This window comes from Tursiops truncatus, chromosome 11 (assembly GCF_011762595.2).
Source record: "Tursiops truncatus isolate mTurTru1 chromosome 11, mTurTru1.mat.Y, whole genome shotgun sequence".
NCBI classification, from domain to species: domain Eukaryota; kingdom Metazoa; phylum Chordata; class Mammalia; order Artiodactyla; family Delphinidae; genus Tursiops; species Tursiops truncatus.
Genome location: NC_047044.1, coordinates 31,569,923 through 31,580,607, shown reverse-complemented (window position 1 = coordinate 31,580,607; position 10,685 = coordinate 31,569,923). Strand labels below are relative to the sequence as shown.

The following is a 10,685-nucleotide window of genomic DNA, read 5'->3' as shown; positions in this document are numbered from 1 at the left end:
TGATAGCAAACAAATTATTAGAAATATAATATGAATGCTTGTTCCATAGGCATCAGGTACATAACCTAAAATAATATATATTTATTAAATATTAAGTGTATAAATTTATTTAATAAATTATTAAAATGCACAAATAAGAACTCAAACTAAGACCTTAAAATTGTACTACCTCACTGTTTCTCTTCACTGCCATTAAGAGGTAGCATAAGATGAAATATTAACACCTAAAAGTCTCTGAAGACTCGATACTTTTCTTGATGAATTCTGTGACTATAGTAATGGGTAGCATATTTCCCATTAAGTAGCATATATATTCTGTAAGAACCTGTTACCTTCATGTTTCTGCCTTGAGCGGAATACCCCTTACCAAACCATTCTACTTTGCCCTTTCTTAAAGACTTACATGGTTAAAACTCAGTCTTCTTTACTCCTTCTTTCTCCTGTGGCTTTAGTTTTTGATATTAGGAGCACAGTCTGATTAAATTAATCCTTACTAAAGTGTGGGTGATGGGTGGCCATCTCAACAGTTAATTCAAGTGAACCTCTTGCTTTGTAAAGTTGCAGGCAGTGTAGTAGGATCTATTTGAGGAATATGGAGTTTCTCCCCCATTCTTCCTAAGAATTGAGGGAGAATTCTGCATAGAATTGAAAGAGGCCACAAAAAAGATCTGTAACCACAGCAAGGCCACTCCTGACCAGAGTCCTGTTTTTGATGGGCTCTGGCAGGTGACTGCCCCTTGGAAGTGGAATCAGCATAACTGGGCTGTCAGCAGAATTGCACCTACACCTAATAGCGATATCTGTAAAGTTAATTCCTGGGCAGTAGATATAGTGTGTACATTTAAAATGGCCCCTTTATATGACACCATTTCCTTAGGTGGATCTACAGTGTCATTTGCAGGCTTTTTCTCTGCTTATACCTTAAAATCTAGTGTTCTCTCTTCCATCCTTTCTTCCCCCTCCTCTTGGAGCAATGGTTTTAGCTATATGTGATTCCAAATGTCCAGCCCAGATTTTCTCTATGCCCCCGACCTGTGAGTCCAGTGGTCTACTGAACATTACATCCACAGGCATTCATTCCTCCCATCCTCTCTTCCAAATCTCATGCCTACTGGATAATAAGTTTACTCTAAGAAAGAAAATATATCCAGCTTAAAGCAGGGAAGGGAGGTAGAGTCCAAAGGGACATGAGATCTTGATAATGGTATAGTATCTACTCAAATACTCAAAGTTTAAGACAGCAATAGGGTAAATAAACATGATTATGGGACTTAGGTTAAAAATAGATACTCTAATTATACACTAAAAATTTATGATTTGTAATCCATCAGAAGTAAATTCACTATCCAATGAAATGTAGTAATGAGGACAGGGCAAATAAATAGAAAGTGCAGTACAAAAGAAGGTGTTAAACTAAAGGGCTAATGTAGCAGTAATTAAAGTGAATGTAAATGGGTTAAACCTAACAAAATAGTTTTTTTAAATATTTTAATTATATTCAATTAAATTATATATATATTACATTGAATTATAAATACAAGGTCCAACAATAAAACTATGACAAGAAGTCTACCAGTAAATATGAACTAAAACAAGCTGGGGTAGCAATTTTGATACACAACAAAATAGAATTTAAGGCCAAACAAGAAAAAAAAATAAGGGAAAATGAGTGGTGTATACTGGTAAAAGGAACAATAGAACAACAAGATATGTCCATCACGAATGTACATGTCTCCTAACATTACAATCTAAAAATAAACCAAGCAACAACAAACAACAGTACAGGGAAATAGATAAATTGTAACTGGATATGTTAAAACCTTCTGAGAAACTAATGAATGCAGCAGAGAAAAAAAATAGGCAGCTAAATGCCTAAATAATAAGTTTGAACTACTAAATTTATGTAGAATTACTTGACACATGGAGAATACACATTTCCTAGCACATATGGAATATTTACAGGAGTAGATTATGTATCAGGCTCCAAAGGAAACCTTAATAAATTCCAAAAGATGATGTTCTTTGACCATAATGCAAATGTTCTTAGCGGTTTTATTCATAGTAACACAAAACTGGAAACAAGCCAAATGCTCGTCAGCAAGTAAATGGAAAAAAGGTTGTAATATATTCCAACAATGAATATGTTTCAGCAATTACAAAAAAAAAAAAAACTGACACATACAACTACATAGATGAATCTCTGAGCAGATGAAGCCATACACAAGAGTACATTATATACAATTTCATTTATATGAAATCCCATAACAGTTACAACTAATCTATAGCGGCTGTCTAGAACTACAGGGTTGGGGCCAGGAGCAAAGGAGCCCAAGGGAACTTTTTAAGAGTATGTAAATATCCATGACCTAGTATTCCCACTCTGAGTTGCATAGATGAAAGAAATACATATAATGTGCACTAAAAGACAGCTATAAGAATATTCTTAGCAGGATTCTTAGGGCCACAAGAAATAACCAAAATATGCATGAAAAGTGGAATATTTAAGTTGTATAAGCTTTGACACAAATAACACACCTGTGAAAAAATCACCACAGTTATGATAGTGAACTTATTTATCACTGCTCAAAATTTCCTCATGCCCTTTGAAACCTTTCCAGTTCCATCCCTGCCTTCTAGCCCTGTCCCTAAACTACTGATCTGCTTTCTGTCTCTATAGATTAGTTTACCTTTTCTACAGTTTTATATAATGGAATCATACATTTTGTCTGACTTCTTTCACTCTGCAGTGAACTGAATGTGTTTATGCCAAAATCATATGTTGTAGCTCTAACTCTCAATGTGATGGTATTTAGAGGTGGAGCCTTTGGGAGGTAATTAGGTTTAGATGAGGTCATGAGGGTGGGGCCCACATGATAGGATTAGTGTCCTTAGAAGAAGAGGAAGAGAGACCAGAGTTCTCTCTCTCCCCCCACCATATGAAGACACAGCAAAAAGGTGGCCGTCTGCATGCCAGGGAGAGGGTTCTCACCAGGAACCAAACGTGCTGACACTTTGATCTTGGACTTCTCAGTCTCCAAAACTGTCGGAAATAAATGTATATTGTTTAAGCCACCCAGTCTGTGGCATTTTGTTACAGCAGCCCAAAGCTGACTAAGACACACTCAGAATAATTATTCTGAGATTCATCCCAGTTGCTACCTGTATCATTAATTCATTTCTTTTTATTACTAAGTAGTATTCCATATACTACAGTCTTTATTCATTTATCTTTTGATGGACCTGCAAATGTAGATTTTCATCTCTGGTGTAGTGATTTTTATTTTCTCTTTTACGCATTATTTTTCAAATACCAATCAATAGAAGTATTTTAATTCCATTATTTGTAGTGCATATTTTCTGACTGTTAGCTTCAATTACACCATTTCTACAAATGGCCATTTGGGAATTTAGTCCTCATTCACTATTAGTCCATGTGTTTCTGGAGGTGTGGAAGCCAGAGCATATGACTCAGACGTAAGTCATTCAGCACTTGGTATTGACCCATCTACTGTGATTCTTTTGGAAATGGGCATTTGACCAAACCAAAACGAATGGAATTACCCATGATTTTGCTAACATTTTATTGACTTAAACTGAGAGAGAATGTAAGTTTATATTTGTGGCAGCCATCTTCCCACCATAAAAAGAGGTCCTATTAAGAATGGAGTCAGGACAGAGTTAGGCAGATCATTGAGGTAGGAAATTGGGTCACAGAGATATTGTTGGAGACCTGGTCCAACTGCATCTGAAAAGACAATAAAGATAACCAAAGTGGAAGCAACTTGAGCTATATCTGAGTGGTTGTGTGAACTTTTGAACAGGGACTAGACCTTTTATGTAGTCTAGCCAAGCTCATGAAGTCATGTGAAGGGCAGTGTGGGCCACTCAGTCCAAGTCTTGGAAGTTAGCAGTTTTAAGTGTAAGACAACTGGTTAAACTGACTGTCTTGTGCTGAGTAAGGAAACAGGGTGAGAGACCTGGTTTTGAAAAATTCAACTTATTAGAGCCTTTAGGAAGGTCAAACAAGAATGAGAAAGTTTTAAGGTGGATCTGTTCTCTCTGCAAGCGGATCAGAGAATATTATTTTAGTATAACGATCCTTTCTACCTGCAGTCTGAAGTCTGAGACAGCTGCTACTACAGTAGCTGGATTGGCAAGCGTTAGCAACCCAAAGTCTCTGCCCCAAACTAACATTGACTGAAGCAAAAGCAGAGGTGGGAGACCTAGCAAGAATGGTAGATGAGGAAATTGTAACCTAGTATCTCAGGTCCTTTTCACATTCTTCCATTTAAGCCGACATTGCCCGAGGCAGGGACAAATTACTCCTATTGAGAAGATGCAGTCCAGAGGCACAAATACTAAGGAAAAGGACATTCAGCTCAGGGCCAAAGAGATTGGCGGTGCATTGTGGCTGTATTAGGTTCCTGGGGCTGCTGTAACAACATACATAAACTTGGATGGTTAAAACAACAGAAATGTATTGTCTCACAGTTCCAGAGACTAGAAGTTTGAAATCAAGCTGTTGGCAAGGTTGATTCCTCTGGAAGCACTAAAAGAAAATCTGTTTCATAACTTCCTCCTAGCTTCTGACAGTTGTTGGCAATCCTTTAGAAGACAGAAAATCCAAGGATGATTTCCAGATTTAAAGATCGACTCTTCTTGATATCTCTATCCCTTGATATAGAGTGAATGGAAATAGATTGAAAGTATATCAAGAGTTTAAATAAATTTTATTATTAGAGAAATCCCAAGCCTTACAAACAAGAGGCTAGGGTTGCTCAAACCTTAAAATAGTCCTCAGACTCCAGAACCTGAAGTTAAAGTACACTGATAAAGAATTACAAGAGGCATCTCAGATGTGGTCATGGAAAACAATCGTGTTAACTCAATAGATTGGATTGTCAAAGCAATCTCGTACAAATCATAGATCTTACTTTACACCAACCTTTATATGAAAAGATATAAGCAAACGCCAAGTATAGGTAAGAATCCATAAATTTCAGGTTTGCCTACAATAAGAAAAACAGATGGGTCAGAAATATCCTACTAAAACATTTTGTAGGTATCCCTGTGTGCAAGGAGATGTGGTGGAAGTCATTCTTTCCTGTTGTCTCCACTAGGGAAGAAGTGGTTTATTGACCTGTGATTAACCATTTTCTCCTCAACAGTGGAAGAAAGATCCTTCCAGAGAGCAGATCTAGAACAGCCAGACTCGTTGACAAAGGAACTGCATTTCACTTCTAGACTGAGGGGTCCTTGCCTTATACTTCACATAAGATACAATGTAAGTTATATACCAGAAACTGTGTTGTTTTCCTTCCCCAATGGCAGCCTAGGAAAAAAAGTGTGTTTTAGATGTTTGGGGATTCATTAAACTTACTATTTAGCATTAGTTTTCTAGGCCAAGAGGAGTTAGAGAGAAGTCTGACTGAGATGACTGTGCACTAAACAGATATTTTGGGCTTTGAGCTGTATCTGTAAATGAATGGGACTTTAAGTGTTATTGCTTTGGGAAGGTAGAGGAGAGTGTGTTTTCATTGGGACATAGCATAGGTTTATTACGGAGGCAGAGATATTTTTGAAGGTGATTGAATGGGAAGATGGGGTAGACAAATGAATGGATATTTCTTTGGTTGTGTTTGCTTGCTATTCAACACCAATTCACCCTGTTTCTAGTACTGCCATTTGGAGATTCGTTCAGGGATGAGCTATTAGAGGGAAGAAAGTGATCCACGCTGAAAGAAATAAGTGTATTTCATCCCCTGGACTATAGCCATTTGTAGCCATGAGTTCAGGAATTTGTATGTGACAGAATAAGTAAGATGCTGGAACTTCCCAAAATCTCTTCCTCTTTTCCATTGGATTTGACTGAGAGACAATCTAAGTTTGGAGTTAGAGCAGCCACCTCCAAAGAGAAGGCATGGAATCTGGCAGTAAAGGAGCATGATGAGTGAACAGAATCGAACAGAAAGAATCTGGGTCCAGGTGACATCATTTGGTCCTCAGTCAAGATGCAGTAGAACCCCAAAACTGGATTTTTTAGATACATGAAGCAATTATTTTCCTTTTGTTCTTAAACCCCCTGGATTGGATATCCTGTTATATGAAATTAAATAAAACCCACTGATACAGTTTTTTAAACATTTAAATACCTTTTCAATGTTTTGTAATCCAAGAAAAACTTTTTTCAAAGCAACATGTTTTTCTGGAGTCAAGTCTGACATTAATCAAAGACAGATTGGAATGGATAAAATTGCTCAACAGGAGGGAATATAAGGATTATTTTGCACATTTTCTGGGTTTTGTACCCTCTTTTAAAAATCTGCAAAAAAAATGTCTGATTAATATGCCTTTAAAAGTCCTACATGATCCTCCTCCTGGCTTAATCTCCTGTCTCTCTCCACTTCACCCATTTCACTCCATCTCTACCAGCCTTCTTGCTGAGCTCCCACCCCAGAGCCTTTGCACTTCCCATTCTCTCTGCCTAGAAACACTTCTTCCACGTATCCACATGGGTTCCAAAAGTCATTTAGATTTCTTCTCAAACAAAACTGAACACCAAAAACAATGAAAAATTGAAGAATGCATAAGTGTAAAGACCTATAAAAGAGGTAACAATTGATTATAGCCCAGACTATAATAAATGGAAAACTAAGTTCTTGAAAGAGAATTATTAAAAATGAAAAATGGAAATTATTACCATGGAGGCCATGTCTTCGAAGTCCACAGTTTAGGACACTGCCTGCCTAGAATGTATGTCCTAGGGTCAGAATATACAAGGGTAACTGTGGGAGGTTGTGGAAATTTCAAGGACCAGAGTAAACATATTATGATTCTATAAAATATGTTCTTTTAATAATTCTCTCCTCTACATAATGCTTTCTTCTTTTTGGTATGTTTTGTTTTGATCGGTATTCCTTTGTCCTTAGTTATCTTCCTTCCAAGTTAGCTTATATATGGGATCATATCTAGGAACACTCCTGAGAAGAAGGTCTTTGAAAATCTTGAATAGCCAGAGATGACTGAGGTGTAGCTCAGAGGATAGGGTCTGTGAGGTAGACAACATTTTACTTGCTACTTTTAGGCATAGCTGGAATGATGAGACATACAAATGTAGGCCCAAGTTTCCATGCAGTGGCAAGTAGGAAAGGAGCAAGTAGTCCCTACTCATGCCTTTAAGCAGAAAAAGGCAAAAAAGCCCTTGAGGCTTATACATAGTTTAGAGCTAGGGCATGGGTAGACAGCAGAGGTAGTTATTGAAGTTCTGAAAGCATGCAGACACATTTTGAAGATAGATTTTTTTTTTTCATTTTGTGGTCAGCATTGCTCCTGGCTGGTATGGATGGGATCAGGGATGAACAGGAGCCAGAGGTAATTTTCCTTTTCTTTTTTTAAATTTATTTTATTGAAGTATAGTTGATTTACAATGTTGTGTTAATTTCTACTCTACAGCGAAGTGTTCAGTTATACTTATATATACATTCTTTTTCATATTCTTTTTCATTATGGTTTATCACAGGATAGTGAATAATTCCCTGTGCTATACAGTAGGACCTTATTGTTTATCTATTTTACATATAGTAGTTCGTATCTGTTAATCCCAAACTCCTAATTTATCCCCCACCCCCCGCCCCTGCTTTCCCCTTTGGTAACCATAAGTTTGTTTTCTATGTCTGTGAGTCTGTTTCTGTTTTGTAAATAAATTCCTTTGTATTATTTTTTTAGATTCCACATGTCAGTGATTTCATATGATATTTGTCTTTGTCTGACTTACTTCACTTAGTATGATAATCTCTAGGTCCATCCATGTTGCTGCAAATGGCATTATTTAATTCTTTTTTATGGCTGAGTGATATTCCATTGTTTATATGTGCCACTTCTTCTTTATCCGTTCATCTGTCAATGGACATCTAGGTTGTTTCCATGTCTTGGCTGTTGTGAATCAGAGATAATTTTTAAATGACTCAGCAAGAGGAAACTCAAGCACCTTTGTGGTGGCTTGAGTACTTTCCAAATTAAATGTTTGGTGAAAACAGAGAAGTTGAGTCAATCAAGCCACAGTTATTGAATAGAGAGACACTGAGTCCCTTATCTTTAGATCCTACTGCATTTCCCAGTCTCAGAAGATCTAGAACAGGGGTTGACTGTGCTGTTGCTAACATTAAGAACAGTGCTACTAGTATTTCTTTGTATTCTCATAAACCCCTTTATTGAAGGTACATTAGTGATTGTGCATGTGACCTTAAATAGCCTGACCGATACAAGTACTCAAAATCCACTTAGTAATAAACAATTTGTAATGGGCCATAGGTCCTTTAAGTTCATATGCTTCAGAAACCTAGGTGATTAGATGGAATTTAAATAATTCTATTTTGTCTATCTATAATACCTATATTTATTATTCAGAAAGTTGTTTGCTAAATATATTTAAATTAAGAAAATATTTAGGTAATAATAATTATCATTTATTGACAGAAACTATTCTAGGAATCTAAGTACATTTCTCATGTGATCCTCACATCTAAATAGATCAGATTATAATTTCTATTTTTAAAATGATAGATTGAGGTTTAGAGAGGTTAAGGAAAATATCCAAGGAAACAGCTAATGGAAAACTAAGGACTTGAACTCAGATGTATCTGACTTTGAAATTTGTTCATTCCACTAGGCTGTTCTCCCTCAATTACATGTTCCCGGTTTATTGGTGAGCACTTGTTTTTTAAACAAATATTTATGTGCATAATAATTGGTGTCATATATTGAACATCAACTACATGCCAGGTATTGTCTTAAACTAATATTCTTGTCAGGTTTACTTCATAGTGTAAAAACAGACATTTAATGAAGAATTAATTGCAATAATATCTGAAAGAGTACATATATTTAAACAATTGATCTCAAAAGGTTCATGCTATGGGAGGCATGAGAAAATGGAGCCTAACTCAGAAGGAGTAGAAGCAAGTAGTCTATAGTCACTCTTTCATGTGCCCATTGGGTGGAATGATAGGTAGAATGGCATATATTATTTACATTATTTATCTCTCTCTCTTCAAGAATGCAATTCAAGTAATTTCCATGTAACTAGAATGAAATTTCAGTGTACTGCAAACATGCAACAAAAGTATTAAGTGTATTCCTTTTGCCCTCAAGAGTCACTTTTTAGCACAATGCCCACAGTACTCTTATATGATGGAGTGGAAACAGCTTTTTATACACTATGTCATTTAGTCCTCAGAACATCTCTATTATGTAAGTAGGCATTAGTTCCATTTTACAGGTGAAGGACACACAGGGTTCAGAGAACTGGCACTTGCCCAAATGTGCAACCATACAATGAACTGTTTTTTAAAAAGTAGGTTAAATATGAGTAAATAAGTGTGTGGATCAGCTGAGTGTCTTCTCCAGTTAGTTATGAGTTCCCTGCTATAGTGATTGTGGTAGGCTGAATAATGGCCACCAAAAGATGTCCATGTCCTTATCCCTGTAATGCGTAAAGATGTCACTTTATATGGCCAAGAGGGCGTTTATAGATATGATTAAATTAAGGATCTTTAGATGGAAGATTAGCCTAGCTTATCTGGGTGGATCCAATATAATCACAAGGGTCCTTATGAGAGGGAGACAGGAAGGTCAGAAGCTGAAAAGGGATTAACAATGGAAGCAGAGGTGGTTGTGATATGCCAAGAAGTGCCACGAGCCAAGGAGTGCCAGCAGCCTTTAGAAACTGGAACAGGCAGAAACCTCCAGAAGGAAGATAGCCTTAGAAACACCTCGATTTTAGACCTTTGACCTCCAGAGCTGTGAAAGAATACATTTGTTTTAAACCACTATGTTTGTGGTAATTTGTTACAGCAGTAGTAAGAAACTTACAGTGATTTTGTCTTATACACCATGGGAATGGATAGACCTGGGGTTCAAAATCCAGATCTGTTTCTTTCCAAGAGTCCATTCCTTTTCAAACGTGATACATTTTCCCTGCTTATATTTGTCCCTCTTGGGCAGTACAGTGTAAATATTGACAAATCCAAATGTTCAATTCCTCTTTTCAAAAATCTATCAGCAAACAAACACATCTGCTTTATGCTGTATGTCAAGTGGTATAATTAAAGTGTTTTTTTTTAAATCGAACATGATTTATTCAAGAAGAGGACTGAATTCCAACCTTGTAAGATATACTCAAGAGTATTGTCATAAGAATATAAAAAAACGTATCCTTTGATACTGTAATCAATAAGTTCAATGTTAAAATGGATGAAATGAGCCATGAGTAGATATAAACTAGATTTAATGATATGTTGCCAAAGATATGTTGCTATTGAACAAAGTTGTCTTCAGAACCAAATAAAAAGTAAAGGGTATCTTAAAAACTTTTATCTTGATAAATAGGTCAGATCCTCAGAAAGATGTGACTGTAGGCTAATTGATCAGGGACCAGTGCTGATTTGCTCAACCATATATTGATACCTTCAGATCCTAGCTGTTAGAAACAAGTAAAAGGCATTCAACAAATATTTTTGAGTGGTTGAATAAAATTGCTCTATTAGATGTTTAAAAGTACTTAATACTACAAAATAATCAAACTATGACATTGATGCAAAAATAGATACACTAATCAGTGAAGAAGATAAAAAATCAAAACCCATACTCTAGTATAAAAGTAACAATGCTATGAACTACTAATGCTT

At 36.2% G+C, this 10,685-nt stretch overlaps 1 long non-coding RNA gene across 1 annotated transcript in view; it reads left to right on the top strand.

Annotated features, from left to right (window-relative positions):
• Positions 1-4,649: 4,649 nt before the first annotated feature.
• Positions 4,650-10,685, top strand: part of LOC141275840 (uncharacterized) — a 252,781-nt gene continuing 246,745 nt past the window's right edge. Inside the window, exons 1-2 of the long non-coding RNA XR_012324271.1 lie at positions 4,650-5,284; positions 7,322-7,371. This is a non-coding gene — a long non-coding RNA (uncharacterized lncRNA). The remainder of the gene's footprint in view (positions 5,285-7,321; positions 7,372-10,685) is intronic.